The 9179-nt window shown below is 39.3% G+C and overlaps 1 long non-coding RNA gene across 1 annotated transcript; it reads left to right on the forward strand.

Annotated features, from left to right (window-relative positions):
* The first annotated feature begins 2469 nt into the window (after positions 1-2469).
* On the forward strand, positions 2470-8455 carry LOC141100856 (uncharacterized). Its single transcript, XR_012234805.1, has 2 exons — positions 2470-3751; positions 3923-8455. It is a non-coding gene; the product is annotated as an uncharacterized lncRNA (long non-coding RNA).
* Positions 8456-9179: the final 724 nt, after the last annotated feature.

Here is a 9179-nt window from a genome sequence, read left to right on the forward strand (position 1 = left end):
TCCAGTCTTCTGGCACTTCTCCTGTTCTCCAAGAATTTTCAAAGATTATGGAGAGGGGTTCAAAAATTTCTTCTGCTATCTCCTTCAGTACTCTGGGGTGTAATTCATCTGGACCTGGAGACTTGAATACATTTAGGTTAGCTAAGTGTTTCCTCACTATCTTTCTGTTTATAGATATCCTGGATTCTTCTATTCCCTTAATAGGACAGTGAATAACAGTTGATGTTACATTTCCTTTCTGAGAGAAAACAGATGCAAAATAGGAATTTAAAAGTTCAGCCTTCTCAACATCCTGTCTTACCATTTCATCATTTTCATCCTGTAAAAATCCTATAGCATCTTTGACTTTTCTTTTACTTTTGACATATCCCCAAAATCCTTTATTATTGCTTTTGACATCTCTTGCAAGCCTCAATTCATTTTCAGCTTTAGATAATCTGATTTGTGCCTTGCAGGTTCTGCAGACAGCATTATATTCTTCTTTAGATATGCCTCCTTCTTTCCATTTTATAAACATTTTTTGCTTCCTTTTTAGCATGTGCTTAAGTTCTGTGTTCATCCATCCTGGTTTCCTTAAATGCTTCCTATTCTTCCCTCTTTGCGGAATTGTTAACAACTGTGCTTTGAGAATTTCATTTTTCAAGATTTCCCATCCTTCCTGGACATTTTTGTCTTTAAGGATATCCAGCCATTGGATCCCTCCAATTCTCTTTCTGAATCCCTTAAAATCTGCCTTTCTGAAATCTAACCTTGACGTCTGAGTCTTCACAGGTCTTCCGCCTCTAGTTATCCAAAATTCTAAAATAGCATGGTCGCTACCTCCTAGGGTCCCAGCCACTTTTACCTCCTCAACCATTTCCTCCCTGTTTATAAGGATTAGATCCAAGGTAGCAGTTCCCCTTGTTTTCTCCTTTACCTTTTGGAAGATAAAGTTGTCAGCAAGAGAGGATAAGAATTTCCTTGACCTGTTAGTTTTGCCTGAGAGAGATTCCCAACAAATGTCTGGATAGTTGAAATCTCCCATGACAACTATGTCATATTTTTTGGAGAACTTGGCCATTTGATGCATAAAGAGTTCATCCATATCTTCAGCTTGCACAGGCGGCCTGTAGTAAATGCCTACAATGGTGTCCTTTCCATTGTTCTGTCCTTGTATTCTTACCCAAACAGTTTCCACAGAACTCCCAGTCTCTGAAGCTTCAAACTCTGTGCAGATATACGCATTTCTAACATACAATGCGACACCCCCTCCTCGTTTATCAAGTCTGTTTCTTGCAAATAAGTTGTATCCTTCTAGTCTTGTATTCCAATCATGTGTATTGTCCCACCAAGTTTCAGTGATTCCAATGACATCATATTTCTTTTCCTGTGTTAGTAGTTCCAATTCTCCTTGTTTGTTGCCCATGCTTTGTGCATTAGTATAGAAACATTTTAGTTTGTGATTGGTTTCTCTTTCTCCAATATTTTTTTTAATTAGATTCTTTCGTCTTTGTTCTTCCTTTCCACTTCTAATAGCAGAGTTCTCAGTAGCATTTGTCAGGTGTATGGCTTTTTCTGGTCTTTTGCTTCCCTTCCCATGTTGTTCTAGTTTAAAGCTCTCCTTACAAGTGTAGCAAGGCGACTTCCAAATACCTGCTTTCCAGTCTTCGTAAGGTGCACCCCATCTCTAGCAAGTAGTCCATCGTATAAGTAGTTCACTCCGTGATCCAGAAATCCAAATCATTGCTGACGGCACCATCGACGTAGCCAGTTGTTCACCTGCAGAATCTTATTCCACCTCCTTGTTCCATGGCCATCCACTGGGAGGATGGAAGAGAAGACCACCTGCGCTCCCAGTTCTTTCACTTTCTTGCCTAAGTCTTCAAAGTCTCTGCAGATGGTTTCCAGGTCGTTTCTTGCGGTGTCATTTGTCCCCACATGTAGTAGCAGGAATGGGTAGTCATATGTAGGTCTGAAGAGTCCTGATATCCTGTCAGACACATCTTTAATTTTTGCACCTGGAAGACAGCACATTTCTCTTGAAGTTATATCCGGTCTGCAGATAGCGGCCTCTGTTCCTCTCAACAGGGAATCCCCCATGACCACCACTCTCCGTTTCTTCTTCACAACATTTTTCTTTCTCCATCCAGGAGGACTCTGAAGGCGTACAAGGTTGCTGTTTGTTGGCAAAGTCTTATCCTGATGTATTTCTTCATTGTTTTCCTGCGTGAGAGCCTGGTACTGGTTTCTGAGCAGTATGGGTGCTGACTGCCTCCTGATCCTCCTGCTTCTCTGGGTCACATGTCTCCAATCCTCTGTTTCTTCAGGTGCACTTCGAATTTCTTCTCTTTCTGTAACATGAAGAGATAATTCTGCTCTGTCCAAGAACTCTTCACCTTCCTTAATGATCTTCAACGTAGCTAACCTCTCTTCGAGATTTTGCAACTTTTCCTCCAACAGGGTCACAAGCTTGCATTTGTGGCATGTGAAGTTTGGCTTTTCCACTGGTAAATCTGTGAACATGTAGCAAGAAATGCAGCTCACCAAATGGCTCCTGGCCTCTTCCATCTTGAGATTTCTTAAAAAGATGAAAGATGAGCCAAAATTCGCGCGCCGATGGGCGCGCGGTTTCTCCGATTTCCTCTTTTCAGCTGCAACGGCCAAAACCCAGTGATCGTTGAGCTCGCGGAGACTCTTCACTTATCCCAGAAGGCACTGGGAATATGCAAATGATCTCCTTCAAGACTCTCTGAAATAAGTGAATCAGATGGAACCGCAACACAAGATTCCCTATAATGAGGCAGATGGAGGCACTGTGGACCCCATCTGACCTATGATCCGGCAGTGTCATCTTTTTAGGATTGCATAAAAGTGCTATCGGCCACAGTTTTGTGCACTTCTGAAAAGAAGGATCCCGCTGAACAGAGGCCAGGCAGAGTCTAGGGTTATTCTACTGCCTCATTATAGTGAATAGGTCCCTCAGCGGTTTCATCTGAATCATGTCACTCGGAGATTTAGATGGAAACTCCAGAGTAAATGCTCAGCGTAGAGCACCTGATAAATGTGATCCCAAAAATTATGTAAAATGTTTCCAATAAAAGCTTCAACTCAATCCACAAAACAGCATGCCCTCACTCAGGTCCATCATCTGTTAAAGGAAATATAGGAGCATCCACCTTAGGCTAGGTTCACATTACATTTAGTACAATCCATTTAACGGATCCGTTAAATGGATGTGCGAAAATGAGCCAAATTTGGTGTAAAATTTGCTTCGCGTTAATGCTTGCGCTAACGCATGTGATTGCGTTTATGTAGTTTTGATGTCCGTTTGAGAAGCATCCGTTTGTCAGCCTACAGGCACTGTCAATAAAGTTGTTCATTTTTTTTTTCTTTGCCTTTTGTCAGTGTCAGGTGTGGGTGGACACACATTCTCCATTTTGGAAGCATCGAGTGAACTTATAGCTGCAAGCAAGATGTTTGTGTCTGAGCTTGTTAGATTTCGTTTGATGCAGCTGCGACATCGACAGAGAAGGCATATTTCCCAAAGGAGATATTGGATCCATGAAGTGAATTTTTTACGGAATACATATGGTGCCTTTCACACCCTATATGTTCAGCTTTGGGATCATCCCTTTAAATTTCAAAGGTATCTGCGGATGTCCATCGAAAGCTTTGATATACTGCTCTCGCATGTGAAGGATGAGATACATCATCAGCGCACCACTTTCCGTGAAAGTATTTCTGCGGAGCGACGTTTAGTTGTGACTTTGAGGTAAATATCCTTTTCTTAACATTGTTGACAAAGACTGGATATAATTTATCGTGGTGCCTGTCTTTTAATTTTCTACACTTTGCCAATTGTTCGAGTCCATTTTAACTTGCCTTTTTTTTTAAGCAGTCCAATATGTCCAAAATGCTAAATTGTTTTTCTGCATTGTCATAGATATTTTGCTACTGGTGAAACTTTTGCGTCACTGCATTTTCAATTTCGTCTGGAGAAATCGACCAATTGCCAACTAGTTCGGGAAACTTGTGATGCCATTTGGAACAACTTACAACCACAAGTGCTACCAACCCTGACAACAAAAATGTGGCTATCAATTTCAAAACAATTTGAGGATGTGGCTAATTTCCTGAATTGCATTGGTGCCGAGGACGGGAAGCACATTCAGATTCAGAAACCTGTGCATAGTGGATCCTTGTACTATAATTACAAAAAAAACTTTTCCATTGTTTTAATGGCTATTGCGGATACTAGATACCGTTTTGTAGCTGTGGATATCGGTACATATGGACGGACGAACGATTCCAGAGTCTTCAAAGAGTCCAAAATGGGGCCTTATGTTTTAGTTGGAGATGAGGAGTTCCAACTCGGATGAAATCTCCTAAAGCCGTACTCAAGTCGTAGTCTAAACTCCACAAGATGCATATTTAATTATCGCTTGAGCCGTGCAAGACATTATGCGGAATGTACCTTTGGTATTTTGACCACAAAATGGCGTATATTACTAACTTGAATGCAACTTCAGCCTGAAAATGTTGACCGTGTAGTGAAGGCATGCATCTGCCTGCACAATTTTGTGTGCAGACATGAACCCCTGCTGGTGGACCCTGTTGACTGTAAGTCGAACCTCATGAGCATAGATTCCACTTCAGTTCATTCTACCATTAAGATCATGAGGATTCGGGATCAATTTGCAAATTTGCAAATTATTTCATATATGAAGGTCTTGTTCCACAGCAAGACAAGCATGTGTGAAAATTTTAGTGGTGTATGTTCTATGTGTGTTGCAATTGTTATTTTTTGGGGGATGTTTTTTCAACTTTTTGTCACGTTTAATACATTTAAAAAAAATAAATAAATAACAATGTAAATAGTATAATATAAAATTTTACTAAAAAAACTTTTGAAGACATTTGTCTTCCAATCAGAATGTTATACATTTTTAACAGATGCGATCCCATAGGGATAACCAAAAGTACAAAATGAACGTTGGTACACAAAAATTTAACACACAAATATCAAATGCTATATTGGCCAACTTTGGTGATGTTTCACAGTTATTACAGACTGTGATATTGGGTGGGCGTATTGTCTGCCCAACTGCTGCATTGCCTTTCCATTTCCATACCCGATTCACTCTGGCCTCTGTATGGTGCTTGGTATGACGGCATGTCCAATTTTCCTGATCTTGAGGAAGTCGGTTCCTGAGGGCCCAAAAATTCACCGAATAGATCATGCAGTCTTTGCCTAAACATAAAATTTCTGTGTGGTGGAATCTTTTGAGCTACTGGCACATATGACAAAAACAGCAGCTTCCACTCATTGGCTGCATATACAGATTCACGCTCTTGCAAAGCTGTAATTTCCTGCCTTAGGCTAGTTTCACATTAGCGTATTTTCCATGCAGCACACGGCGCCGCTAAGCCCCTCCCCCTGCTGGCTCCCTGCTCGTCCCATCCGGTCATCGCCGCCTACTATGGCACACGGCCGCATGCGATCTGCGCACTCTATCTTTAGCATAGGGTGCACAGACCATGCACTGGCCGTGCGCTAGCAGGATTTTAGCGTGCGCTGCACACTTTTGAAGGTGCGCCCGTGTGCGCCGAACGCACCATGTTGCATTTACTGTGAAACTAGCCTTAGATCTCTGTGTTCACTGCGATACAGATCCTCTGCAGTCCATCGACAATTATGGCATCAACGTCATTTTTGCCTGATGATTTCTTGCGTCCATGCTGTGCTTGCAGACGGGCACTTACAACAGGAGCCACAGAACCGCTGTCCTGGGATCGTGGCTCACTCAAGACTGACACATTTTCAGTGCCCATCTGTTGATTTGGTTCCTTCTGAGATGGCTCCAATGCCTCAGCCTCTCGAGGCATAGTGGTACTGCATATCGCTCTATCCAAAAAAAAGATAATTTTAGTGATTTGAATAAAGACTTGGTGCACTATTACTTTTTAACATCTAAAAAAGTTTACTTACGAGCACTAGGACGTTTTTTGTAGAGACAAATTGCTCATAATGGACGTAAGGGGTGACTCGTTTCCCACCAGATCCACTTGGGGTGTTTTGGCTGTTGCGGAAGTCTCTTACAAATCAATCCCTGATGGATCTCCACCGGGTATGTACTGCATCGGATACAGTAAAAAAAACACAAAAAAATGCTTTTATATCTTTTACAATATTTACATTTCAGAAAGTTACGTTGAGCGTTAATTACCAATTTTTTATTTAGAGGAGGCCGACTTCTCGATATAACGAGGGTCCAACTGGCAGATTATCTTCTCCCACAACTTTCTGTTTTTAATAATATCATTGTGGGAGCTGTCGCTCTGATCCCATATGGATGGATTTGCCTCCACTAGTGTTATAAGTGTCTCGTTTTCTATGTCCAAGGGCTCCTCGTCAACCTCAATGTGCTTTCTTTTTTTTGAGGGATGATTGGGCTACGTAAATACGAAATGTTAGATCACGTTAGTTGTGAACTCTCATTTCCCCAAAACTAAAATATTTGTAATGAATAATATCTGTAATGTAAATAACTTTTCACGTTTTTAGCACTGTCAGATTTTTAACAATTAGAGTTCATGGTTTTGTTGTTTTTTATTGTTGTTGTGTGTCCTTTAACTGTTTGTATGGTATGTTATGACATGTATGTGTTTTTTTTTAAAAGGGTTTTAAATTGTTGTGCTATAGTGTTGTTTATTGACTTATGTTGTTTTTGTATGTTAATGATTTGTTTTACAAAAAATAATACAAAAAAATAAAATTCTTTTATTTTTGTAGGACTACTGGAATAGTCATTTTGACTACTTGCACTTTTTATTTCTCTTCTGTGACTACATTTTTCGGAATTCCGGCTTGAGACTCGGTGACTTTTCCTCAAATAGGATGTGAAAATAGATTTTGTGACAATAAATTATTTTGGTGAAAAAATTGCGCGTTTTTTTCAAAATTTACCTTTAATTACTAAAGGTTGTCATTTTGACTACCTACTATATTTTGCTGTCCTTTTGTCACTAAATGTTGCTGTAAAGTTTTGTGCATAATTTTTTCACTGTATATTATTTACCCTGATGTTCATATAGATGTAGTTCAATTCAGATGTCAACTTTTCACATTTTCATTGTGTTACCTGATTCTATTACTGTGTAATGCTGAACTGACAAGAGCTTGTTTGTAATACTGTAGGCTCTTATCTTATGCTAAAGAAGGGTGTTGTTTTTCTCTGGTCCTAGCAGTAGACAGTAGTCTGGATAGTAAGTTTACTTTCAGTTCAGCTGAAGAGACAAAGAGAACACATGCAGACATAAGAGCTCAAAAAACTCATACAAGTATATAGCAGATACAACATTTTATTGTCATATTATTCGATCATTTTGTACTGTATAGTGTGAAGCAGCAATTTTTTGGGGGGAAAAACTATTTGCATACAGCTTGATGTTATTAGTTATAGTTTACAGATGGAAAGAATATTTGTTTATCTGCAAATGGGCAATATGCATGAATATAGCAATAATGCAATGTAACGGTTTATGACGCAAAAAAGATAAAAATTACGTGTGTTTTTTTTCATTTTTCTTTTGTTTATGATCAACCATGTTCACATGCAGTATAATTCTGCGAAAAAATGTATAAATTAGCTAAAATATCAAGACTTTTATAGGTCCAGTCAAAAAATGAACGAACATTATATTTGTATAGTGGTAGCGAACAGAACAGCAGGGATATGTTACAAAAATGTGATAATTTTGAGTTCCGTCCATCCCGATGTTCTTGTTGCTTCTGAATCTGCTAAAAAAAACTCCAGAAAATGTAAAGTTTTATAATGAAACAAAATATGGAGTAGATGTAGTAGATCAGATGGCACGCAAATACACCACAAGAACATGTACTAGGAGATGGCCTGTTCACGCATTTGAAAATACCTTAGACTTAGCGGGTATAAATGCTTGGATAGTATACAAGGAGATGACCCCCGAAAAAATGTCACGCAAGGCATTTTTGCAAAAGCTAGTTACAGAGTTGAGTGGTTCTTATGTTATATCTAGGGGAAAGGGTGGCATGTCCCAAGTTGCTGCATCTTCAGATGTGATGCTTCAAAAAAAATTTTGCCAGATAAAAGAAAAATGCAAAAATAATAGATCTGTTGGCTATTGTATGACTTGCCGTAAGTCTTTGTGTGGGCAATGTACTGCCGTAAATGAAAGACGATGCCTGAAATGCGAATCAACAAATGTTTAGAAGGTCAATTATGCCGTACTTTTTAGGAGGAGAAGGAAAATGTAGAATTGGAGCTGAATCTCAATAAAACGTTATTATGAAGTACAACCGGTATCGACCCAACGGCCTTCTTCAGGTACTGAGGATAAGGAGCACTGACTGACCTAGTAGACATTTTCTCTGCTTGTTGTTCTTGAGCTGTTGTTTATATGTGTGCACTTTAATAATAAATGATTGTAAAACGTCTATTATTATTGTTTTACTTAGTTTACTTTTGTTATTTCCTGTAGAAAAATATGAAAAATCAGAAAGAAAACATTCCAAAGCATTACTGTTGGATCTCTCAATAATAATACATTAAAAAAATATAATTATTAATAAATAACCACAAATGAAACTCTAAAAATAAACGAAAACAAGTCAGTAGTCAGAATGACTACATTCAGTAGTTCTAGTCGGGGTCACGAGTCCAGTAGTCCTAGTGTTAAAATGTATATTCTGCATGATATTTACCACTTCCATATGGGACGATGACAGACGGCGAGGCTGGGTTTTTTGGGCCTTTTCAACAACCTACAATGGAGGACAAAAACAATAAACAAAAAATTACAATTCAGGTAATTTATCATTTAAAAAAACACAAGCTGTGCCATGTACCTTTTTGGCCACTTTGGAATGTTTTTTGGGTGGTGGCCTGGCAAGTTCTGGATCAGATGATTCCTATTTGCAATAACAACATTACACATGATTCACCTCAATACACTCGAGGGCCACACATCATTTTTATTGTTGATTTTTAAAGAGCAAGCCTACCGACTGGGAAGAGAACACTGCAGACACGCTGCTGCTGCTTGATCCATCACTGTCCAACATCTGTGTACAAGCAAAACCATACCTTTAGTACACATATGCATCGGACAGCCACTGCACACTCAACACTGCACACTCACCACTGCACACTCAATGCCGC

The sequence above is a fragment of the Dendrobates tinctorius genome, unplaced genomic scaffold (assembly GCF_039654945.1).
Source record: "Dendrobates tinctorius isolate UK_male_01 unplaced genomic scaffold, ASM3965494v1 ptg000111l, whole genome shotgun sequence".
Lineage (NCBI taxonomy): Eukaryota > Metazoa > Chordata > Amphibia > Anura > Dendrobatidae > Dendrobates > Dendrobates tinctorius.